We start from the raw sequence: 27,056 nt of genomic DNA, 5'->3' as shown, positions 1-27,056 counted from the left end.
GAGGAAGAGGAAAAAGACTGCACCATGCAGCCGCTTCCCAGGAGCAGAAGCCCTCCCCTGCTTCTGCCAAGTCTTCAGCATGACGCTGGGGCTTTACAAGCAGACTCAGACATGGTGGGGGCCCGTCTCAAGAATTTCAACGCGCAGTGGGCTCACTCGCAAGTGGACCCCTGGATTCTACAGGTAGTATCGCAGGGGTACAAACTGGAATTCGAGGCGTTTCCCCCTCGCCGATTCCTGAAGTCTGCTCTACCAAAGTCTCCCTCCGACAGGGAGGCAGTTTTGGAAGCCATTCACAAGCTGTATTCCCAGCAGGTGATAATCAAGGTACCCCTCCTACAACAGGGAAAGGGGTATTATTCCACGCTGTTTGTGGTACCGAAGCCGGACGGCTCGGTGAGACCAATTTTAAATCTGAAATCCTTGAACACTTACATAAAAAGGTTCAAATTCAAGATGGAATCACTCAGAGCGGTGATAGCAAACCTGGAAGAAGGGGACTATATGGTGTCTCTGGACATCAAAGATGCTTATCTCCACGTCCCAATCTACCCTTCTCACCAAGGGTACCTCAGGTTTGTAGTACAAAACTGTCATTATCAGTTTCAGACGCTGCCGTTTGGGTTGTCCACGGCACCTCGGGTCTTTACCAAGGTAATGGCCGAAATGATGATTCTTCTTCGAAGAAAAGGCATCTTAATTATCCCTTTCTTGGACGATCTCCTGATAAGGGCAAGGTCCAGGGAACAGTTAGAAGTCGGAGTAGCACTATCTCAGGTAGTGTTACGTCAGCACGGGTGGATCCTAAATATTCCAAAATCGCAGCTGATTCCAACGACACGTCTACTGTTCCTAGGAATGATTCTGGACACAGTCCAGAAGAAGGTGTTTCTCCCGGAGGAGAAGGCCAGGGAGTTATCCGAGCTAGTCAGGAACCTCCTAAAACCAGGCCAGGTGTCAGTGCATCAGTGCACGAGGGTCCTGGGAAAAATGGTGGCTTCTTACGAAGCGATTCCATTCGGAAGATTCCATGCAAGAACTTTTCAGTGGGATCTACTGGACAAATGGTCCGAATCGCATCTTCAGATGCATCAGCGGATAACCCTGTCGCCAAGGACAAGGGTGTCTCTTCTGTGGTGGCTGCAGAGTGCTCATCTACTAGAGGGCCGCAGATTTGGCATTCAGGACTGGATCCTGGTGACCACGGATGCAAGCCTGAGAGGCTGGGGAGCAGTCACACAGGGAAGAAATTTCCAGGGCTTGTGGTCAAGCATGGAAACATCTCTTCATATAAACATTCTGGAACTAAGGGCCATTTACAATGCCCTAAGTCAAGCGAAACCCCTGCTTCAGGGTCAGGCGGTATTGATCCAATCGGACAACATCACGTCAGTCGCCCACGTAAACAGACAGGGCGGCACGAGAAGCAGGAGGGCAATGGCAGAAGCTGCAAGGATTCTTCGCTGGGCGGAAAATCATGTGATAGCACTGTCAGCAGTGTTCATTCCGGGAGTGGACAACTGGGAAGCAGACTTCCTCAGCAGACACGACCTCCACCCGGGAGAGTGGGGACTTCACCCAGAAGTCTTCCACCTGATAGTAAACCGTTGGGAAGAACCAAAGGTGGACATGATGGCGTCCCGTCTAAACAAAAAACTAGACAGATATTGCGCCAGGTCAAGGGACCCTCAGGCAATAGCGGTGGACGCTCTGGTAACGCCGTGGGTGTACCAGTCAGTGTATGTGTTCCCTCCTCTGCCTCTCATACCAAAAGTACTGAGAATCATAAGAAGGAGAGGAGTAAGAACTATACTCGTGGTTCCGGATTGGCCAAGAAGGACTTGGTACCCGGAACTTCAAGAGATGCTCACGGACGAACCGTGGCCTCTACCTCTGAGAAAGGACCTGCTCCAGCAGGGGCCTTGTCTGTTCCAAGACTTACCGCGGCTGCGTTTGACGGCATGGCGGTTGAACGCCGGATCCTGAGGGAAAAAGGCATTCCAGATGAAGTCATCCCTACCCTGGTCAAGGCCAGGAAGGACGTAACCGCAAAACATTATCACCGCATTTGGCGAAAATATGTTGCGTGGTGTGAGGCCAAGAAGGCCCCTACAGAGGAATTTCAACTGGGTCGTTTCCTCCATTTCCTGCAAACAGGACTATCTATGGGCCTAAAATTAGGGTCCATTAAGGTTCAAATTTCGGCCCTGTCGATTTTCTTCCAGAAAGAACTGGCTTCAGTGCCTGAACTTCAGACATTTGTAAAAGGGGTACTGCATATACAGCCTCCTTTTGTGCCTCCAGTGGCACCTTGGGATCTCAATGTTGTGTTGAGTTTCCTAAAGTCACATTGGTTTGAACCACTCACCACTGTGGACTTCAAATATCTCACATGGAAGGTGACGATGCTGTTAGCCCTGGCTTCAGCCAGGCGTGTGTCAGAATTGGCGGCTTTATCATATAAAAGCCCTTACTTAATTTTTCACTTTGACAGGGCAGAATTGAGGACTCGTCCTCAATTTCTACCTAAGGTGGTTTCTGCATTTCACATGAACCAACCTATTGTGGTACCTGCGGCTACTAGGGACTTGGAGGACTCCAAGTTGCTTGACGTTGTCAGGGCCCTGAAAATATATGTTTCCAGGACGGCTGGAGTCAGAAAATCTGACTCGCTGTTTATCCTGTATGCACCCAACAAGCTGGGTGCTCCTGCTTCTAAGCAGACGATTGCTCGTTGGATTTGTAGTACAATTCAGCTTGCACATTCTGTGGCAGGCCTGCCACAGCCAAAATCGGTAAAAGCCCATTCCACAAGGAAAGTGGGCTCATCTTGGGCGGCTGCCCGAGGGGTCTCGGCTTTACAACTTTGCCGAGCAGCTACTTGGTCAGGGGCAAACACGTTTGCTAAATTCTACAAATTTGATACCCTGGCTGAGGAGGACCTGGAGTTCTCTCATTCGGTGCTGCAGAGTCATCCGCACTCTCCCGCCCGTTTGGGAGCTTTGGTATAATCCCCATGGTCCTTACGGAGTCCCAGCATCCACTAGGACGTCAGAGAAAATAAGATTTTACTTACCGATAAATCTATTTCTCGTAGTCCGTAGTGGATGCTGGGCGCCCATCCCAAGTGCGTATTGTCTGCAATACTTGTATATAGTTATTGTTACAAAAATTCGGGTTATTATTGTTGTGAGCCATCTTTTCAGAGGCTCCTTGTCGTTTTATCATACTGTTAACTGGGTTCAGATCACGAGTTGTACGGTGTGATTGGTGTGGCTGGTATGAGTCTTACCCGGGATTCAATATCCTTCCTTATTATGTACGCTCGTCCGGGCACAGTATCCTAACTGAGGCTTAGAGGAGGGTCATAGGGGGAGGAGCCAGTGCACACCACCTGATCCTAAAGCTTTTATTCTTGTGCCCTGTCTCCTGCGGAGCCGCTATTCCCCATGGTCCTTACGGAGTCCCAGCATCCACTACGGACTACGAGAAATAGATTTATCGGTAAGTAAAATCTTATTTTTTCTGACTATACATTTATATATACATTTCTCTATCTCTACATTTACCTTACTCGCTATCTATACATTTTTCTATCTAAACATTTCTCTCTCTGATTATACATTACTCTAGCTATACATTTCTCTCTCTGCCTATACATTATTCTATCTATACATTTCTCTATCTGCCTATACATTATTCTAACTATAGATTTCTCTATCTTTCCATATATTTTTCTAACTACACATTTATCTATACATTTTCCTATCTATCAATTTCTCTACCTATACATTTTTTTATCTATGCATTTTTCTCTTTTTATACATAACTATCTATACATTTCTATCTCTGCCTATACATTACTCTATCTATACATTTCTCTATCTTTCTGTATATTGTTCTAAGTATACATTTATCTATAAATTTCTCTAGCTATACATTGCTCTATCTTTCTTTCTGTATATTTTTCTAGCTATACATTTATGTATACATTTCTATATCTACATTTCCCTTTCTCTCTTACTATACATTATCTATGCATTTCTATCTCTGACTATACATTATTCTATCTTTCTATATATATTTTCATAATTATACAGTTCTCTTACCTAATACCTATAGTTTTTTCTATCTATACATTCCCTATCTTTATATCTTTTTCTCTACCTATACATTTTTCTATCTATACATTTATCTTTCTGACTATACATCACACTATCTATATATTGCTCTATCTTTCTTTCTGTATATTTTTCTAACTATACATTTACCTATATATTTCTATATCTTACATTTCCCTCTCTCTCTCTCTCTCTCTCTCTCTCTCTCTCTCTCTAATTATACAATTTTTCTATCTATGCATTTTTCTCTGACTATACAGTACACATTTTGTTATTTTTCTATATATTTTTTCTAACTATACAGTTCTCTTACCCAGTACCTATACATTTTTCTATCTATACATTTCTCTATCTTTATATCTATTTCTCTACCTATATAATTTTCTATCTATACATTTCTCTCTCTGACTATACATCACTCTATCTATATATTGCTCTATCTTTCTTTCTGTATATTTTTGTAATGACACAATGTTCTATACATTTCTCTAGCTATACACATCCCTATCTTTCTAACTATACATTTTTCTATCTATGCATTTATCACTCTTTTTATACATAACTCTATACATTTTTCTATCTTTGTATATATTTTTCTAACTATACATTTACCTATCTGTACATTTCTTTTACTTTCAAACTATACATTTTTCTATCTATACATTTCCTGTTCTGTCTATTTCTCTATGTGTACATTTTTCTATCTATACATTTCTCTCTCTGTCTATACATTAATCTATCTATATATTTCTCTATCTTTCTTTCTGTATATTTTCTAACTCCACATTTACCTATACATTTCTCTATCTATGCATTTCTCACTCTTTTTATACATTAATCTATACTATTGTAATATTTCTTTCTATATATTTTTCTAACAATACATTTATCTATACATTTCTCTTACTATATACCTATTCATTTTTCTATCTAAACATTTCTCTCTCTAACTATACATTACTCAATCTATACATTTCTCTCTCTCTTTCCCTGTACATTACTTTGTCTATACATTTTTCTGTCTTTCTTTCTGTATATTTTTCTAAGCATACATTTATCTCTACATGTCTATATCTTACATTAACCTATCTCTCCAACTATACATTTTTTCTATCTATGAATTTCGCTCTCTGATGATACATTATACATTTTTCTACCTCTCTCTATATTTTTCTAACTATACATTTCTCTTACTCTCTACATATACATGTTTCTATCTATAAATTTCTCCCTATCTTTATATCTATTTTTCAAACTACTCATTTATCTATACATTTTTCTATCTCTCTAACTATACATTTTTCTATCTATACATTTCCCTATCGGTCTATCTATTTCTCTACATAAACATATTTCTATCTATACATTTCTCTCTTTTTATACCTTACTCTAACTATATCAGAATCAGAATCAGAATCAGCTTTATTGGCCAGGTATACTTACGTATACTAGGAATTTGTCTTCGGTTTGCTATACAACAGCCAAGTAGGTAACAGGTAAGCAGGTGTGTGTGTGTGTGTGTGTGTGTGTGTGTGTGTGTGTGGGGGGGGCAAGTAAAGTTACACAGATAGGTATACCGTAGGGACACAAGTGAGTTGCATGTACATCTAGTCAGTCAATGTTCAGGAGTTCAGCAGGCGGACAGCTTGGGGAAAGAAACTTTTGAGGCTTCTGGTGGATCTGGCGGGGACAGCCCTGTAACGCCTGCCTGAAGGAAGCAAGTTAAACATGCTGTGGCCGGGGTTTAGCTGGTCTTTTACTATCTTCATTGCCCGCTTTTTAGCTCTGGACAAGTACAGGTCCTGGACTGAGGGAAGGTCGGCCCCGATGATCTTCTCTGCGGTTCTGACCACCTTTTGGAGCCTGCATATGTCCCTCGCGCTGGCGGAGCTGTACCATACGAGTATCGAGGAGCACAGTACCGACTCCACAATCGCGGAGTTGAAGAGGAGCAGGAGCTTCTGTGGGATGTTGAACTTCCTTAGTTGCCTGAGGAAGAACAACCTCTGCTGCGCTTTCCCAACAGTGGCGTCAGTGTTGGACCCCCATTTAAGGTCCCTGGAGATTGTGGTCCCTAGAAACTTGAAGGAGTCCACTAGCGACACCACACTGTCAGCAATCGTTAGCGGAGGTGCACTAGATGACTTCTTCCTGAAGTCCACTATCATCTCGACAGTTTTGAGGGGGTTGAGGTCAAGGTTGTTGTGGATGCACCACTGGGCCAGCCGGTCTACTTCCCGTCTATAGGCCGATTCGTCCCCATCCTTGATGAGGCCGATGACGGTGGTGTCATCTGCGAATTTGATGATCCTTACTGATTGCGCCTCTGAGGTACAGTCATTTGTGTACAGGGAGAAGAGCAGGGGTGAGAGGACACAGCCCTGAGGGGCCCCTGTACTGATGGACCGCGCTTTCTCTCTCTGCCTATACAATTTTCTATCTATACATTTCTCTATCTTTCTGTATATTTTACTAACTATGCATTTATCTATACATTTCTCTATCTCTACATTTCTCTTACTCTATACCTATACATATCTCGATCTATACATTTCCCTATCTGTCTATTTCTCTACCTATAAATTTTTCTATCTATGCATTTCACTCTCTGATTATACATTATACCTTTTTCTCTAACGTCCTAGTGGATGCTGGGAACTCCGTAAGGACCATGGGGAATAGCGGGCTCCGAAGGAGGCTGGGCACTCTAGAAAGATTTAGGGCTACCTGGTGTGCACTGGCTCCTCCCACTATGACCCTCCTCCAAGCCTCAGTTAGATTTCGTGCCCGGCCGAGGTTGGATGCACACTAGGGGCTCTCCTGAGCCCTTAGAAAGAAAGTATAATTTTAGGTTTTTTATTTTCAGTGAGACCTGCTGGCAACAGGCTCACTGCAGCGAGGGACTAAGGGGAGAAGAAGCGAACTCGCCTGCTTGCAGCCGGATTGGGCTTCTTAGGCTACTGGACACCATTAGCTTCAGAGGGATCGACCGCAGGCCCAGTCCTTGGTGTTCGGTCCCGGAGCCGCGCCGCCGTCCCCCTTACAGAGCCAGAAGCAAGAAGAGGTCCGGAAAATCGGCGGCAGAAGACATCAGTCTTCACCAAGGTAGCGCACAGCACTGCAGCTGTGCACCATTGCTCCTCATGCACACTTCACACTCCGGTCACTGAGGGTGCAGGGCGCTTGGGGGGGGGGGGGCGCCCTGAGCTGCAATAAAAACACCTTGGCTGGCAAAAATACCACAATATATAGCCCTAGAGGCTATATATGTGGTAAATTCCCCTGCCAGAATCCAGAAAAAAGCGGGAGAATAGGCCGCGGAAAAGGGGCGGAGCTATCTCCCTCAGACACACTGGCGCCATTTCTCCTTCACAGATCCGCTGGAAGGAAGCTCCCTGGCTCTCCCCTGCAGTCTACACTTCAGAACAGGGTAAAAACAGAGAGGGGGGGCACTAAATTTGGGCACAATGCATATATAATATAAAAAGCAGCTATAGGGGACATAACTTAGTTAGTCCCTGCATTATATAGCGCTCTGGTGTGTGCTGGCATACTCTCACTCTGTCCCCCCAAAGGGCATTTGTGGGTCCTGTCCTCATTCGGAGCATTCCTTGTGTGTGTGCGGTGTGTCGGTACGGCTGTGTCGACATGTTTGATGAGGATAATGATGTGGAGGCGGAGCAGATGCCTTTAGAAGGGATGTCACCCCCTGCGGGGCAGACACCTGAGTGGATGGGCTTATGGAAAGTAATGAGTGCACGTATAGACTCCTTATATAAGAAAATCGACGACATGCCAAATGTGGGACAGCCGACTTCTCAGCTCGTGCCTGCCCAAGCGTCGCATGGGTCGTCAGGGGCTCTAAAACGCCCGCTACCTCAAGCAGACCCAGATGTCGACACGGATACTGACACCAGTGTCGACGACGATGAGTCAAACCTGATGCCCACTAAGGCCATTCACTGTATGATTGAGGCAATGAAAGAGGTGTTAAACATTTCTGATATAACTACTGGTACCACTAAAAAGGGTATTATGTTTGGAGAGAAAAAACTACCCGTAGTTTCTCTAACGTCCTAGTGGATGCTGGGGACTCCGTCAGGACCATGGGGAATAGCGGGCTCCGCAGGAGACAGGGCACATCTAAAAAGCTTTTTAGGTCACATGGTGTGTACTGGCTCCTCCCCCTATGACCCTCCTCCAAGCCTCAGTTAGGTTTTTGTGCCCGTCCGAGAAGGGTGCAAACTGGATGGCTCTCTTAAGGAGCTATTTAGTAAAGTTTTTTTTTAGGTTTCTAATCAGTGATTCCTGCTGGCGACAGGATCACTGCAACGAGGGACTTAGGGGAGAGCCTGGCAACTCACCTGCGTGCAGGAGGATTGAAGTCTTAGGCTACTGGACACTGAGCTCCAGAGGGAGTCGGAACACAGGTCAGCCTGGGGTTCGTCCCGGAGCCGCGCCGCCGATCCCCCTTACAGACGCTGAAGAAAGACGGCGGAACGGAGGTCCGGAAACAGGCGGCAGAAGACTTCACAGTCTTCAGAGAGGTAGCGCACAGCACTGCAGCTGTGCGCCATTGTTGTCACACGGCTCACTGACACGGTCACGGAGGGTGCAGGGCGCTGCTGGGGGCGCCCTGGGCAGCAATATAAATACCTATTTGGCAAATAAATACATCACATATAGCCATTAAGGCTATATGTATGTATTTTAACCCAGGCCAGTTATTAAAAAACCGTGAGGAAAAGCCCGCCGAAAAGGGGGCGGAGCTTATTCTCCTCAGCACTCAGCGCCATTTTCCTGATCAGCTCCGCTGGTGAGGAAGGCTCCCACTCTCCCCTGCACTGCACTACAGAAACAGGGTTAAAAGAGAAGGGGGGCATAAATTGGCGATATAATGATATATTAAGAGCGCATATATAGAAACAACACCTTCTAGGGTTGTTATATACATTATAGCGCTTTTGGTGTGTGCTGGCAAACTCTCCCTCTGTCTCCCCAAAGGGCTAGTGGGTCCTGTCCTCTATCAGAGCATTCCCTGTGTGTGTGCTGTATGTCGGTACGTGTGTGTCGACATGTATGAGGAAAATGTTGGTGAGGAGGCGGAGCAAATTGCCTGTAATGTTGATGTCACTCTCTAGGGAGTCGACACCGGAATGGATGGTCTACTTATGGAATTACGTGATAATGTCAACACGCTGCAAGACGGTTGACGACATGAGATGGCCGGCGGACAAATTAGTACCGGTCCAGGCGTCTCAGACACCGTCAGGGGCTTGTAAAAACGCCCATTTACCTCAGTCGGTCGACAGACATGGACACTGACCCCAGTGTCGACGGTGAAGAAACATACGTAATTTTCCTTTAGGGCCATGAGTTACATGTTAAGGGCAATGAAGGAGCTGTTACATATTTCTGATACTACAAGTACCACAAATAAGGGTATTTTGTAGGGTGTGCATAAACTACTTGTAGTTTTGCCTGAATCAGATAAATTAAATGAAGTGTGTGATGATACGTGGGGTTCCTCCGATAGAAAGTTATGGGCGGTATACCCTTTCCCGCCAGAAGTAAGGGCGAGTTGGGAAACACACCTTAGGGTGGATAAGGCGCTCACACGCTTATAAAAACATGGCGTTACCGTCTCTAGATACGGCCGCCCTCAAGAAGCCAGCTGATAGGAAGCTGAAAAATATCATGACAGTATATACACACATACTGGTGTTATACTACGACCAGCAATCGCCTCAGCCTGGATGTGCAGCGCTGAGGGGGCTTGGTCGGATTTCCTGACTGAAAATTTTGATACCCTTGACAGGGACAAGATTTTATTGACTATAGAGCATTTTAAGGATGCATTTCTATATATGCGTGATGCGCAGAGGGATATTTGCATTCTGGCATCAAGAGTAAATGTGATTTACATATCTGCCAGACGAAGACACGACAGTGGTCAGGTGAGGCAGATTCCAGACGGCATGTGGAAGTATTGCCGTATAAAGGGGCGGTCCATCGGACCTGGTGGCCATGGCAACAGCTGAAAAATCCACTTTTTGTTACCCCGAATCACATATCGGCAAAAAAGGACACAGTCTTTTCAGTCTCAGTCCTTTCGTCCCCATAGGGGCAGGCGGGCAAAGGCCAGTCATATCTGCCCAGGGGTAGAGGAAAGGGAAGAAGACTGCAGCAAGCAGCCCATTCCCAGGAACAGAAGCCCCTCACAGCTTCTGCCAAGTCCGCAGCATAACGCTGGGGCCGTACAAGCGGACTCAGGTGCGGTAGGGGGTCATCTCAAGAGTTTCAGTACGCAGGGGGCTCACTCGCAAGGGAACTCCGGGATCCTACATGTAGTATCCCAGGTGTACATTGGAAATTCGAGACATCTCCCCCTCACACAATTCACAGGCTGTATTCCCAGCAGGTGATAATCAAAGTACCCCTCTTACAACATGGAAGGGGGTAGTATTCCACACTATATTGTGGTACTGAAGCCAACCGGCTCGGTGAGATCTGAAATATTTGAACACTTACATACAAGCGTTCAAATCAAGATGGAGTCACTCAGAGCAGTGATAGCGAACCAGGAAGAAGGGGACGATATGGTGTCACTGGATATCAGGGACGCTTACCTACAGGTCCAAATTTGCCCTTCTCTCCAAGGGTACTTCAGGTTCCTGGTACAGAACTGTCACTATCAGTTCAGACGCTGCCGTTTGGGTTGTCCACGGCGCCCCGGGTCTTTACCAAGGTAATGGCCGGAATGATGATTTTTCTTAAAAGGAAACATGGACGCTTTCCTGATAAGGGCAAGGTCCAGAGAACAGTTGGAGGTCGGAGTAGCACTATCTTAAGTAGTTCTACGTCAGCACGAGTGGATTCTAAATATTCCAAAATCGCAGCTTTTTCCGATGACACGTCTACTGTTCATAGGGATGATTCTGGACACAGTCCAGAAAAACGTGTTTCTCCCAGTGGAGAAAGCCAGGGAGTTATCCGAGCTAATCGGGATCCTCCTAAAACCAGGAAAAGTGTCAGTGCATCATTGCACAAGAGTCCTGGTAAAAATGGTGGCTTATTACGAAGCAATTCCATTCGGCAGATTTCCCGCAAGAACTCTTCGGTGGGATCTGCTGGAAAAATGGTCCGGATCGCATCCTCAGATGCATCAGCGGATAACCCTATATCCAAGGACAAGGGTGTCTCTCCTGTGGTGATTACAGAGTGCTCATCTTCTAGAGGGCCGCAGATTTGGCATTCAGGATTGGATGCCGGTGACCACGGAGGCCAGCCTGAGAGGCTGGAGAACAGTCACACAGGGAAAAAATTTCCAGGGAAGTGTGATTAAGTCTGGAGAATTCTCTCTGCATAAATAAGCTTAGAACAAATTTATAAGGCTCTAAACTTAGCAAGACCTCTGCTTCAAGGTCAGCCGGTATTGATCCAGTGGGATAACATCACGGCAGTCGCCCACGTAAACAGAAAGGGCGGCACAAGAAGCGGGAGGGCAGTGACAAAACTGCAAGGATTTTTCGCTAGGCGGAAAATCATGTGATAGCACTGTCAGCAGTGTTCTTTCCGGGAGTGGACGACTGGGAAGCAGACTTCCTCAGCAGGCATGACCTCCACCCGGGAGAGTGGAAACTTCATAGGGAAGTTTTTCAGCATGATTGTGGATCGTTGGCAAAGACCAAAGGTGGACATGATAGCGTCCCGCCCGAAAAACGGGACAGGTATTCCGCCAGGTCATGAGACCTTCAGGCGATAGCTGTGGATGTTCTGGTAACACCGTGGGTGTACCAGTCAGTGTATGGGTTCCCTCCTCTGTTTCTCATAACCAAGGTATTGAGAATTATAAGACATAGAGGAGTATGAACTATACTAGTGGCTCCGGATGGGCCAAGAGGGACTTGGTACCCGGAGCTTCAAGAGATGCTCACAGAGGACTAAGGGCCTGGGGAGCTAAGAAGGGACTTGCTTCAGCAAGTACCATGTCTTTTCCAAGAATTACCGCGGCTGCGTTTGACGGCATGGCGGTTGAATACCGGATTCTGAAGGGAAAAAGGCATTCCATAAGAGGTCATACCTACCTTGGTCAAAGCCAGGAAGGAGGTGACCGCACAACGTCATCACCACATGTGGTGAAAATATGTTGCGTGGGTAAGGCCAGGAAGGCTCCACGAAGGAAATTCAACTAGGTCGATTCTGCACTTCCTGAAAACAGGAGTGTTTTGAGCCTCAAATTGGGGTTCATTAAGATTTAAATTTCGGCCCTGTAGATTTTCTTCCAGAAAAAATTGACTTCAGTTCCTGAAGTCCAGATTGTAAAGGGTGTATTCCATATACAGTTCTTTTGTGCCTCTAGGGGCACAGTGAGATCTCAACATAGTGTTGGGATTCCTTAAAATCATATTGGTTTGAACCGCTCAAATCTGTGGATTTGAAATATCTCACATGGAAAGTGACCATGCTGTTGACCAATATCTCACATGGAAAGTGACCATGTTGTTAGTCCTGGCCTCGGCCAGGCGATTGTCAAAAAGAATGGGCGGTTTTGTTTTACAAAAGCCCATATTAGAATTTTCCATTTGAACAGGGCAGAACTGGGACTCGTCTCCAGTTTCTTCCTAAAGGGGTGTCAGCGTTGTCACCTGAAACAACCTATGGTGGTGCCTGCGGCTACTGGGGACTTGGAGGACTCCAAGTTACTAGACGTTGTCAGGGCCCTAAAAATATATATAAATATATATATATAGTTAGGACGGCTGGAGTCAGAAAGTCTGACTTGCTGTTTATATTGTATGCACCCAACAAGCTGGGTGCTCCTGCTTCTAAGCAGTCTATTGCACGCTAGATTTGTAGTACAATTCAGCTTGCACATTCTGTGGCAGGCCTGCCACAGCCGAAATATGTAGATGCCCATTCCACAAGGAAGGTGGCCTCATCCTGGGCGGCTGCCCGAGGAGTCTCGGCATTATAACTTTGCCGAGCAGCTACGTGGTCAGGGGAGAACACGTTTGTAAAATTTTACAAATTTGATACTCTGGCTAAAGAGGACCTGGAGTTCTCTCATTCGGTGCTGCAGAGTCATCCGCACTCTCCCGCCCGTTTGGGAGCTTTGGTATAATCCCCATGGTCCTGACGGAGTCCCCAGCATCCACTAGGACGTTAGAGAAAATAAGAATTTACTTACCGATAATTCTATTTCTCGTAGTCCGTAGTGGATGCTGGGCGCCCATCCCAAGTGCGGATTGTCTGCAATGCTTGTACATAGTTATTGTTACAAAAATCGGGTTATTACTATTGTTGTGAGCCATTTTTTCAGAGGCTACTTCGTTTTGTTATCATACTGTTAACTGGGTTCAGATCACAAGTTGTACGGTGTGATTGGTGTGGCTGGTATGAGTCTTACCCGGGATTCAAGATCCTTCCTTATTGTGTACGCTCGTCCGGGCACAGTACCTAACTGAGGCTTGGAGGAGGGTCATAGGGGGAGGAGCCAGTACACACCATGTGACCTAAAAAGCTTTTTAGATGTGCCCTGTCTCCTGCGGAGCCCGCTATTCCCCATGGTCCTGACGGAGTCCCCAGCATCCACTACGGACTACGAGAAATAGAATTATCGGTAAGTAAATTCTTATTTTTTCCCCCATCAGATGAATTAAATGAAGTGTGTGAAGAAGCGTGGGCTTTCCCTGATAAAAAATTGGTAATTCCTAAGAAGGTACTAATGGCGTTCCCTTTCCCGCCAGAGGATAGGTCACGTTGGGAAACACCCCCTAGAGTGGATAAAGCGCTCACACGTTTGTCTAAAAAGGTGGCACTACCGTCTCCGGATACGGCCGCCCTCAAGGAACCTGCTGATAGAAAGCAGGAGGCGATCCTGAAGTCTGTATATACACACACAGGCATTATACTTAGGCCAGCTATTGCGTCAGCTTGGATGTGCAGTGCTGCCGCTGCGTGGTCAGATAAACTGTCAGAAAATATTGACACATTAGACAGAGACACGATCCTGTTAACCATAGACCATATAAAAGACGCAGTCTTATATATGAGAGATGCACAAAGGGAAATCTGCCGATTTGCATCTAAAGTAAGTGCATTGTCCATTTCTGCTAGGAACAGCAGGTTCCCAGGAGCAAAAGTCCTCCCCCGCTTCTTCCAAGTCCGCCGCATGACGGTGGGGCTCCACAGGTGGAGCCAGGTACGGTGGGGGGCCGCCTCAAGAATTTCAGCGATCAGTGGGCTCGCTCACAGGTGGATCCCTGGATCCTTCAAATAGTATCTCAGGGGTACAAACTAGAATTCGAGGCGTCTCCACCCCACCGGTTCCTAAAATCTGCCTTGCCGATTGCTCCCTCAGACAGGGAGGCGGTGCTAGCGGCAATTCACAAGCTGTATTCCCAGCAGGTGATAATCAAGGTACCCCTACTTCAACAAGGCCGGGGTTACTATTCCACACTATTTGTGGTACCGAAACCGGACGGTTCGGTGAGACCCATTTTAAATTTGAAATCCTTGAACACATACATAAAAAAATTCAAGTTCAAGATGGAATCGCTCAGGGCGGTTATTGCGAGCCTGGACGAGGGGGATTACATGGTATCCCTGGACATCAAGGATGCTTACTTGCATGTCCCCATTTACCATCCTCACCAGGAGTACCTCAGATTTGTGGTACAGGATTGCCATTACCAATTCCAGACGCTGCCGTTTGGACTGTCCACGGCACCGAGGGTATTTACCAAGGTGATGGCGGAAATGATGATACTCCTTCGAAAAAAGGGAGTTTTAATTATCCCGTACTTGGACGATCTCCTAATAAAAGCGAGGTCCAAGGAACAGTTGTTGGTGGGAGTAGCACTATCTCAGGAGGTGCTGCACCAGCACGGCTGGATTCTGAATATCCCAAAGTCACAGCTGGTTCCGACGACATGACTACTGTTCCTGGGTATGATTCTGGATACAGTCCAGAAAAAAGTGTTTCTCCCGGAGGAGAAAGCCAGGGAGTTGTCATCTCTAGTCAGAGACCTCCTGAAACCAAAACAGGTATCAGTGCATCGCTGCACGCGGGTCCCGGGAAAGATGGTGGCTTCTTACGAAGCAATTCCCTTCGGCAGGTTCCATGCCAGAATCTTTCAGTGGGACCTGTTGGACCAGTGGTCCGGATCGCATCTTCAGATGCATCGCTTGATAACCCTATCTCCAAGAACCAGGGTGTCGCTACTGTGGTGGCTGCAGAGTGCCCATCTTCTAGAGGGCCGCAGGTTCGGCATACAGGACTGGGTCCTGGTGACCACGGATGCCAGCCTTCGAGGCTGGGGGGCAGTCACACAGGGAAGAAACTTCCAAGGACTATGGTCGAGTCAGGAGACTTCCCTTCACATAAATATTCTGGAACTAAGGGCCATCTACAATGCCCTAAGTCAAGCAAAATCCCTGCTCCTACACCAGCCGGTGCTGATCCAGTCAGACAACATCACGGCAGTCGCCCATGTAAATCGACAGGGCGGCACAAGAAGCAGGATGGCGATGGCGGAAGCCACAAGAATTCTCCGATGGGCGGAGAATCATGTACTAGCACTGTCAGCAGTGTTCATTCCGGGAGTGGACAACTGGGAAGCAGACTTCCTCAGCAGACACGACCTCCACCCGGGAGAGTGGGGACTTCATCCAGAAGTCTTCCAGATGCTGGTAAACCGTTGGGAAAAACCACAGGTGGACATGATGGCGTCCCGCCTCAACAAAAAGTTAAAAAGATATTGCGCCAGGTCAAGGGACCCTCAGGCGATAGCTGTGGACGCTCTAGTGACACCGTGGGTGTACCAGTCGGTTTATGTGTTCCCTCCTCTGCCTCTCATACCAAAGGTATTGAGAATAATAAGAAAGCGAGGAGTAAACACCATTCTCGTGGTTCCGGATTGGCCAAGACGAGCGTGGTACCCGGAACTTCAAGAGATGCTCTCAGAGGACCCGTGGCCTCTACCGCTCAGACAGGACCTGCTACAACAGGGGCCCTGTCTGTTCCAAGACTTACCGCGGCTGCGTTTGACGGCATGGCGGTTGAACACCGGATCCTAAAGGAAAAGGGTATTCCGGAAGAAGTCATTCCTACGCTTATTAAGGCCAGGAAAGATGTTACGGCAAAGCATTATCACCGCATATGGCGGAAATATGTTGCATGGTGCGAGGCCAAAAAGGCCCCAACAGAGGAATTTCAACTAGGTCGATTTCTGCATTTCCTGCAAGCAGGAGTGAATATGGGCCTAAAACTAGGCTCCATTAAAGTACAGATCTCGGCTCTGTCGATTTTCTTTCAAAAAGAACTAGCTTCAGTACCTGAAGTTCAGACATTTGTGAAAGGAGTGCTGCATATTCAGCCCCCATTTGTGCCTCCTGTGGCACCTTGGGATCTCAACGTGATGTTGAGTTTCTTAAAATCACATTGGTTTGAGCCACTAAAAACCGTGGATCTGAAATATCTCACGTGGAAAGTGGTCATGTTGTTGGCCTTGGCTTCGGCCAGGCGAGTGTCAGAATTGGCGGCTTTATCATGTAAAAGCCCTTATCTGATTTTCCATATGGATAGGGCAGAATTGAGGACTCGTCCCCAGTTTCTCCCTAAGGTGGTGTCAGCGTTTCACCTGAACCAGCCTATTGTGGTGCCTGCGGCTACTAAGGATTTGGAGGACTCCAAGTTGCTAGACGTTGTCAGGGCCCTGAAAATATATGTTTCCAGGACGGCTGGAGTCAGAAAATCTGACTCGCTGTTTATCCTGTATGCACCCATCAAGCTGGGTGCTCCTGCTTCTAAGCAGTCTATTGCTCGCTGGATTTGTAGTACAATTCAGCTTGCACATTCTGTGGCAGGCATGCCACAGCCAAAATCTGTAAATGCCCATTCCACAAGGAAGGTGGGCTCATCTTGGGCGGCTGCCCGAGGCGTCTCGGCTTTACAACTTTGCCGAGCAGCTACTTGGTCAGGGGCAAACACATTTGCAAAATTCTACAAATTTGATACCCTGGCTGAGGAGGACCTGGAGTTCTCTCATTCGGTGCTACAGAGTCATCCGCACTCTCCCGCCCGTTTGGGAGCTTTGGTATAATCCCCATGGTCCTTACGGAGTTCCCAGCATCCACTAGGACGTTAGAGAAAATAAGAATTTACTCACCGGTAATTCTATTTCTCGTAGTCCGTAGTGGATGCTGGGCGCCCATCCCAAGTGCGGATTGTCTGCAATACTTGTAAATAGTTATTGTTAACTAAAGGGTTATTGTTGAGCCATCTGTTGAGAGGCTCAGTTGTTTTTCATACTGTCAAACTGGATATAGTATCACGAGTTGTACGGTGTGATTGGTGTGGCTGGTAAGAGTCTTACCCGGGATTCTAAATCCTTCCTTATTATGTCTGCTCGTCCGGGCACGGTGTCCTAACTGAGGCTTGGAGGAGGGTCATAGTGGGAGGAGCCAGTGCACACCAGGTAGTCCTAAATCTTTCTAGAGTGCCCAGCCTCCTTCGGAGCCCGCTATTCCCCATGGTCCTTACGGAGTTCCCAGCATCCACTACGGACTACGAGAAATAGAATTACCGGTGAGTAAATTCTTATTTTCTACCTTTCTATATATTTTTCTAACTATACATTTCACGTATTCTCTACCTATACATTGTTCTATCTACACATTTCTTCTGTCTTTTTTCTATTTTTCTAACTACATATTTATCTATACATTTCCCTATCTCTCTAACTATACCTTTTTCTATCTTTGCATTTCTCTCTCTGACTATACATTACTCTATATATTTTTCTATCTTTCTTTCTATATATTTTTCTGACTATACATTTATATATACATTTCTCTATCTCTACATTTACCTTACTCGCTACCTATACATTTTTCTATCTAAACATTTCTCTATCGTCCTAGTGGATGCTGGGGTTCCTGAAAGGACCATGGGGAATAGCGGCTCCGCAGGAGACAGGGCACAAAAAGTAAAGCTTTAGGATCAGGTGGTGTGCACTGGCTCCTCCCCCTATGACCCTCCTCCAAGCCTCAGTTAGATTTTTGTGCCCGGCCGAGAAGGGTGCAATCTAGGTGGCTCTCCTAAAGAGCTGCTTAGAAAAGTTTAGCTTAGGTTTTTTATTTTACAGTGAGTCCTGCTGGCAACAGGATCACTGCAACGAGGGACTTAGGGGAGAAGAAGTGAACTCACCTGCGTGCAGGATGGATTGGCTTCTTGGCTACTGGACATTAGCTCCAGAGGGACGATCACAGGTACAGCCTGGATGGTCACCGGAGCCTCGCCGCCGGCCCCCTTGCAGATGCTGAAACGAGAAGAGGTCCAGAATCGGCGGCAGAAGACTCCTCAGTCTTCTTAAGGTAGCGCACAGCACTGCAGCTGTGCGCCATTTCCTCTCAGCACACTTCACACGGCAGTCACTGAGGGTGCAGGGCGCTGGGAGGGGGGCGCCCTGGGAGGCAAAATGAAAACCTTTTTTGGCTAAAAATACCTCACATATAGCCTCCGGGGGCTATATGGAGATATTTATCCCCTGCCAGAATCCGTTAAGAGCGGGAGACGAGGCCGCCGAAAAAGGGGCGGGGTCTATCTCCTCAGCACACAGCGCCATTTTCCCTCACAGAAAGGCTGGAGGGAAGGCTCCCAGGCTCTCCCCTGCACTGCACTACAGAAACAGGGTTAAAACAGAGAGGGGGGGCACTAATTTGGCGTTAGAAATATATAAAAAAGATGCTATAAGGGAAAACACTTATATAAGGTTGTCCCTATATAATTATAGCGTTTTTGGTGTGTGCTGGCAAACTCTCCCTCTGTCTCTCCAAAGGGCTAGTGGGTCCTGTCCTCTATCAGAGCATTCCCTGTGTGTGTGCTGTGTGTCGGTACGTGTGTGTCGACATGTATGAGGACGATGTTGGTGAGGAGGCGGAGCAATTGCCTGAAATGGTGATGTCACTCTCTAGGGAGTCGACACCGGAATGGATGGCTTATTTAGGGAATTACGTGATAATGTCAACACGCGCCAAGGTCGGTTGACGACGTGAGACGGCCGACAAACAATTAGTACCGGTCCAGACGTCTCAAAAACACCGTCAGGGGTTTTAAAACGCCCGTTTACTTTAGTCGGTCGACACAGACACAGACAGGGACACTGAATCCAGTGTCGACGGTGAATAAACAAACGTATTCCTTATTAGGGCCACACGTTAAGGGCAATGAAGGAGGTGTTACATATTTCTGATACTACGAGTACCACAAAAGAGGGTATTATGTGGGATGTGAAAAAACTACCGTAGTTTTTCCTGAATCAGATAAATTAAATGAAGTGTGTGATGATGCGTGGGTTCCCCCCGATAGAAAATATGGGCGGTATACCCTTTCCCGCCAGAAGTTAGGGCGCGTTGGGAAACACCCCTTAGGGTGGATAAGGCGCTCACACGCTTATCAGAACAAGTGGCGGTACCGTCTATAGATAGGGCCGTCCTCAAGGAGCCAGCTGACAGGAGGCTGGAAAAATATCATTAAAAGTATATACACACATACTGGTGTTATACTGCGACCAGCGATCGCCTCAGCCTGGATGTGCAGAGCTGGGGTGGCTTGGTCGGATTCCCTGACTAAAAATATTGATACCCTTGACAGGGACAGTATTTTATTGACTATAGAGCATTTAAAGGATGTATTTCTATATATGCGAGATGCACAGAGGGATATTTGCACTCTGGCATCAAGAGTAAGTGCGATGTCCATATCTGCCAGAAGATGTTTATGGACACGACAGTGGTCAGGTGATGCAGATTCCAAACGGCACAAAGGTGTATTGCCGTATAAAGGAAGAGGAGTTATTTGGGGTCGGTCCATCGGACCTGGTGGCCACGGCAACTGCTGGAAAATCCACCGTTTTTACCCTAAGTCACATCTCTGCAGAAAAAGACACCGTCTTTTCAGCTTCAGTCCTTTCGTCCCTATAAGAGTCATATCTGCCCAGGGATAGAGGAAAGGGAAGAAGACTGCAGCAGGCAGCCCATTCCCAGGAACAGAAGCGTTCCACCGCTTCTGACAAGCTCTCAGCATGACGCTGAGACCGTACAGGACCCCTGGATCCTACAAGTAGTATCCCAGGGGTACAGTTTGGAATGTCGAGACGTTTCCCCTGCGCAGGCTCCTGAAGTCTGCTTTACCAAGGTCTCCCTCCGACAAGGAGGCAGTATGGGAAAAAATTCACGAGCTGTATTCCCAGCAGGTGATAATTAAATTACCCCTCCTACAACAAGAAAAGGGGGTATTATTCCACACTATATTGTGGTACTGAAGCCAGAAGGCTAGGTGAGACCTATTCTAAATCTAAAAAAATTTGAACACTTACAAAGGTTCAAATCAAGATGGAGTCACTCAGAGCAGTGATAACGAACCGGGAAGAAGGGGACTATCTGGTGTCCCGAGACATCAGGGATGCTTACCTCCATGTCCCAAATTTGCCCTTATCACTAAGGGTACCTCAGGTTCGTGGTACAGAACTGTCACTATCAGTTTCAGACGCTGCCGTTTGGATTGTCTACGGCACCCCGGGTCTTTACCAAGGTAATGGCCGAAATGATGGTTCTTCTTCGAAGAAAAGGCGTCTTAATTATCCCTTACTTGGACGATCTCCTGATAAGGGCAAAGTCCAGGGAACAGTTGGAGGTCGGAGTAGCACTATCTCGGATACTGTTACAACAGCAGGGGTGGATTCTAAATATTCCAAAATCGCAGCTGATCCCGACAACAAGTCTCCTGTGCTTAGGGATGATTCTGGACACAGTCCAGAAAAAGGTGTTTCTCCCGGAAGAGAAAGCCAGGGAGTTATCCGAGCTAGTCAGGAACCTCCTAAAATCAGTGCATCATTGCACAAGGGCCATGGTAAAAAAATGGTGACTTCCTTCGAAGCAATTCCAGTCGGCAGATTTCATGCAAGAACTTTTCAGTGGGATCTGCTGGACAAATGGTCCGGATCGCATCTTCAGATGCATCAGCGGATAACCCTATATCCAAGGACAAGGGTGTCTCTCCTGTGGTGGTTACAGAGTGCTCATCTTCTAGAGGGCCGCAGATTCGGCATTCAGTTTTGGATGTTGGTGACCACGGAGGCCAGCCCGAGAGGCTGGGGAGCAGTCACACAAGGAAAAAATTTCCAGGGAGTGTGATCAAGTCTGGAGATTTTTCTCCACATAAATATAGCTAAGGGTAAATTTATAATGCTCTAAGCTTAGCAAGACCTCTGCTTCAAGGTCAGCCGGTATTGATCCAGTGGGATAAAACATCACGGCAGTCGCCCACGTAAATAGACAGGGCGGCACAAGAAGCAGGAGGGCAGTGGCAAAAACTGCAAGGACTTTTCGCTGGGCGGAAAATCATGTGATAGCACTGTCAGCAGTGTTTCATTCCGGGAATGGAAACTGGGAAGCAGACTTCCTCAGTAGGCACGACCTCCACCCGGCAGAGTGGGAACTTCATGGGGAAGTTTTCCACATAATTGTAAACCGTTGGGAATTACCAAAGGTGGACATGATGGCGTCCCGTCTGAACAAAAAACGGGACAGGTATTGCGCCAGGTTAAGAGACCCTCAGGCAATAGCTGTGGACGTTCTGGTAACACCGTGGGTGTACCAGTCGGTGTATGTGTTCCATCCTCTGCTTTTCATACCTAAGGTACTGAGAATTATAAGACGTAGAGGAGTAAGAACTATACTCATGGCTCCGGATTGGCCAAGAAGGACTTGGTACCCGGAACTTCAAGAGATGCTCACAGAGGACTTATGGCCTCTGCCGCTAAGAAGGGACTTGTTTCAGCAAGTACCATGTCTGTTCCAAGACTTACCGCAGCTGCGTTTGACGGCATGGCGGTGGAACGCCGGATCCTAAGGGAAAAGGCATTCAGGAAGAGGTCATTCCTACCCTGGTCAAAGCCAGAAAGGAGGTGACCGCACAACATTATCACCACATGTGGCGAAAATATGTTGCGTGGTGTGAGGCCAGGAAGGCCCCACGAAGAAATTTCAACTCGGTCGATTCCTGCATTTCTTGCAAACAGGAGTGTCTATGGGCCTCAAATTGGGGTCCATTAAGGTTCAAATTTCGGCCCTGTCGATTTTTCTTCCAGAAAGAATTGGCTTCAGTTCCTGAAGTCCAGAAGTTTGTCAAGGGAGTATTGCATATACAACCCCCTTTTGTGCCTCCAGTGGCACTGTGGGATCTCAACGTAGTTCTGGGATTCCTCAAAACACATTGGTTTAAAACCAGTCAAATCTGTGGATTTGAAGCATCTCACATGAAAAGTGAACATGCTCTTGGACCTGGCCTGGACCAGGCGAGTGTCAAATTGGTGGTTTTTTTCTCAAAAAAGCCCATATCTGTTTGTCCATTCGGACAGGGCAGAGCTGCGGACTCGTCCCCAGTTCTCTCCCTAAGGTGGTGTCAGTGTTTCACCTGAACCAGCTTATTGTGGTGTCTTGCGCCTACTAGGGACTTGGAGGACTCCAAGTTGCTAGATGTGGTCAGGGCCCTGAAAATATAGGTTCCAGGACGGCTGGAGTCAGGAAAACTGACTTGCTGTTATCCTGTATGCACCCAACAAACTGGGTGCTCTTGCTTTTAAGCAGACTTTTGCTAGTTGGATGTGTAATACAATTCAGCTTGCACATTCTGTGGCAGGCCTGCCACAGCCAAAATATGTAAATGCCCATTCCACAAGGAAGGTGGGCTCATCTTGGGCGGCTGCCCGAGGGGTCTCGGCTTTACAACTTTGCCGAGCGGCTATTTAGTCAGGGGCAAACACGTTTGTAAAATCCTACAAATTTGATACCCTGGCTAAGGAGGACCTGGAGTTCTCTCATTCGGTGCTGCAGAGTCATCCGCACTCTCCCGCCCGTTTGGGAGCTTTGGTATAATCCCCATGGTCCTTTCAGGAACCCCAGCATCCACTAGGACGATAGAGAAAATAAGAATTTACTTACCGATAATTCTATTTCTCGGAGTCCGTAGTGGATGCTGGGCGCCCATCCCAAGTGCGGATTATCTGCATTACTTGTACATAGTTACAAAAATCGGGTTATTATTGTTGTGAGCCATCTTTTCAGAGGCTCCGCTGTTATCATACTGTTAACTGGGTTCAGATCACAGGTTGTACAGTGTGATTGGTGTGGCTGGTATGAGTCTTACCCGGGATTCATAAATCCTTCCTTATTGTGTACGCTCGTCCGGGCACAGTACCTAACTGAGGCTTGGAGGAGGGTCATAGGGGGAGGAGCCAGTGCACACCACCTGATCCTAAAGCTTTACTTTTTGTGCCCTGTCTCCTGCGGAACCGCTATTCCCCATGGTCCTTTCAGGAACCCCAGCATCCACTACGGACTCCGAGAAATAGAATTATCGGTAAGTAAATTCTTATTTTCTCTCTCTGACTATACATTACTCTAGCTATACATTTCTCTCTCTGCCTATACATTATTCTATCTATACATTTCTCTATCTGCCTATACATTATTCTAACTATAGATTTCTCTATCTTTCCATATATTTTTCTAACTACACATTTATCTATACATTTTCCTATTTATCAATTTCTCTACCTATACATTTTTTTATCTATGCATTTTTCTCTTTTTATACATAACTATCTATACATTTCTATCTCTGCCTATACATTACTCTATCTATACATTTCTCTATCTTTCTGTATATTGTTCTAAGTATACATTTATCTATAAATTTCTATTTCTATATCTATCTACAATTGACTGTTTATACATTTTTTGAGGCTGTGCGTGCCAACCGTGATCTTGAGCTTGCAGAACCCACATGCTGAGTGCTTCACCTACAGCAACCCCCTTTCCCGGAACTACAATCATTCACTGGTACTCGGCTGCCACCATGACTTCAACTCTACGTACTGTAAGCTAAATATCACAAACACATCTAATTAAAGGGAGCAGGACTGCTTTCTATCTTTACATTTCTCTATCTGTGTGTTTCCTTATCTCTCAAACTATACATTTTTCTATATACACATTTCTCTCTGCCTATACATTACTCTTTCTTTCTGTATAATTTTCTAACTACACATTTATCTATACATTTCTCTATGTCTCTAACTATATATTTTTTATTAATGCATTTCTGTCTCCTTTTATACATTACTCTATCTATACATGTTTGTGTCTTTCTATATATTTTTCTAAGTATACATTTCACTTATTCTCTGACTATACATTTTTCTATCTATCTATTTCTCTCTCTGAATATACATTACTTTATACATTGCTCTATCTTTTTTCTGTATATTTTTCTATCTATGCATTTCTCTCTGGCTTTACATTATACATTTTTATTTTTATATATTTTTATTACTATACATTTCTCTTACTCAATCTTTTTACATTTTTCTATTTGTACATTTCCCTATCTGTCTATTTATTTCTATACCTATACATATTTCTATCTGTACATTTCTCTATTTTTCTTTCTGTATATTTTTCTTACTATACATTTACGTATATATACACATTTCTATAACTTACGTTTCCCCATCTCTCTAACTATACACTTTCTAAACATTTTTCTATCTATACATTTCCCTACTTATCTGTCTATTTCTCTACCTATATATTTTTCTAGCTATACATTTTTCTCTGACTATACATTATCTATACATTTTTCTATCTATATATTTCTCGTAGTCCTAGTGGATGCTGGGACTCCGTCAGGACCATGGGGGGAATAGCGGCTCCGCAGGAGACAGGGCACAAAATTTAAAAGTTTGACCACTAGGTGGTGTGTACTGGCTCCTCCCCCTATGACCCTCCTCCAAGCCTCAGTTAGGTTTTTGTGCCCGTCCGAGCAGGGTGCAATCTAGGTGGCTCTCCTAAAGAGCTGCTTAGAAAAAGTTTGTTAGGTTTTTTATTTTCAGTGAGTCCTGCTGGCAACAGGCTCACTGCAACGAGGGACTTAGGGGAGAAGAAGTGAACTCACCTGCGTGCAGGATGGATTTGCTTCTTAGGCTACTGGACACTAGCTCCAGAGGGACGATCACAGGTACAGCCTGGATGGGTCACCGGAGCCGCGCCGCCGCCCCCCTTGCAGATGCCGAATAGAGAAGAGGTCCAGAAACCGGCGGCAGAAGACGTCTCAGTCTTCATGAGGTAGCGCACAGCACTGCAGCTGTGCGCCATTGCTCTCCGCACACTTCACACCAGCGGTCACTGAGGGTGCAGGGCGCTGGGGGGGGCGCCCTGGGCAGCAATGTAATATACCTATTCTGGCTAAAATATATCACATATAGCCCCTGGGGCTATATGGATGTATTTAACCCCTGCCAGGTTCCAAAAAAACCGGGAGAAGAAGCCCGCCGAAAAGGGGGCGGGGCCTATTCTCCTCAGCACACAGCGCCATTTTCCTGCCCAGCTCCGCTGCGAGGAAGGCTCCCAGGACTCTCCCCTGCACTGCACTACAGAAACAGGGTAAAAACAGAGAGGGGGGGCACTTATTGGCGATATTTATAATATTTGAGCTGCTATAAAGGGAACACACTTATTAAGGTTGTCCCTATATATATTTATAGCGCTTGGGTGTGTGCTGGCAAACTCTCCCTCTGTCTCCCCAAAGGGCTAGTGGGGTCCTGTCTTCTATCAGAGCATTCCCTGTGTGTCTGCTGTGTGTCGGTACGTGTGTGTCGACATGTATGAGGACGATGTTGGCGTGGAGGCGGAGCAATTGCCTGTAATGGTGATGTCACCCCCTAGGGAGTCGACACCAGAATGGATGGCTTTGTTTATGGAATTACGTGATAGTGTCAGCACGCTACAAAAGTCGGTTGACGACATGAGACAGCCGGCAAACCAGTTAGTACCTGTCCAGGCGTCTCAGACACCGTCAGGGGCTGTAAAACGCCCTTTACCTCAGTCGGTCGACACAGACACTGACACTGAATCCAGTGTCGACGGTGAAGAAACAAACGTATTTTCCAGTAGGGCCACACGTTATATGATCACGGCAATGAAGGAGGCTTTGCATATCTCTGATACTGCAAGTACCACAAAAAGGGGTATTATGTGGGGTGTGAAAAAACTACCGATAGTTTTTCCTGAATCAGAGGAACTGAATGAAGTGTGTGATGAAGCGTGGGTTACCCCAGATAGAAAACTGCTAATTTCAAAGAAGTTATTGGCATTATACCCTTTCCCGCCAGAGGTTAGGGCGCGCTGGGAAACACCTCCTAGGGTGGATAAGGCGCTCACACGCTTATCAAAGCAAGTGGCGTTACCGTCTCCTGATACGGCCGCCCTCAAGGATCCAGCTGATAGGAGGCTGGAGAATACATTAAAAAGTATATACACACATACGGGTGTTATACTGAGACCAGCAATCACCTCAGCCTGGATGAGCAGTGCTGGCGTGGCTTGGTCGGAGTCACTGTCTGAAAATATTGATACCCTGGATAGGGACAGTATTTTACTGACTATAGAGCAGTTAAAGGATGCATTTCTTTATATGCGAGATGCACAGAGAGATATTTGCACTCTGGCATCAAGAGTAAGTGCGATGTCCATATCTGCCAGAAGAAGTTTATGGACGCGCCAGTGGTCAGGTGATGCGGATTCCAAACGACATATGAAAGTATTGCCGTATAAGGGGGAGGAATTATTTGGGGTCGGTCTATCGGATCTGGTGGCCACGGCAACGGCCGGAAAATCCACCTTTTTACCCCAGGTCACCTCCCAGCAGAAAAAGCCGCAGGCTTTTCAGCCACAGTCCTTTCGTTCCTATAAGAACAAACGAGCAAAAGGACATTCCTATTTGCCCCGAGGCAAAGGAAAGGGTAAGAGACTGCAACAAGCAGCTCCTTCCCAGGAGCAGAAGCCCTCCCCGGCTTCTACAAAGGCGTC

This window comes from Pseudophryne corroboree, chromosome 9 (genome assembly GCF_028390025.1).
Source record: "Pseudophryne corroboree isolate aPseCor3 chromosome 9, aPseCor3.hap2, whole genome shotgun sequence".
NCBI lineage: Eukaryota > Metazoa > Chordata > Amphibia > Anura > Myobatrachidae > Pseudophryne > Pseudophryne corroboree.
This window is presented reverse-complemented; position numbering follows the sequence as displayed.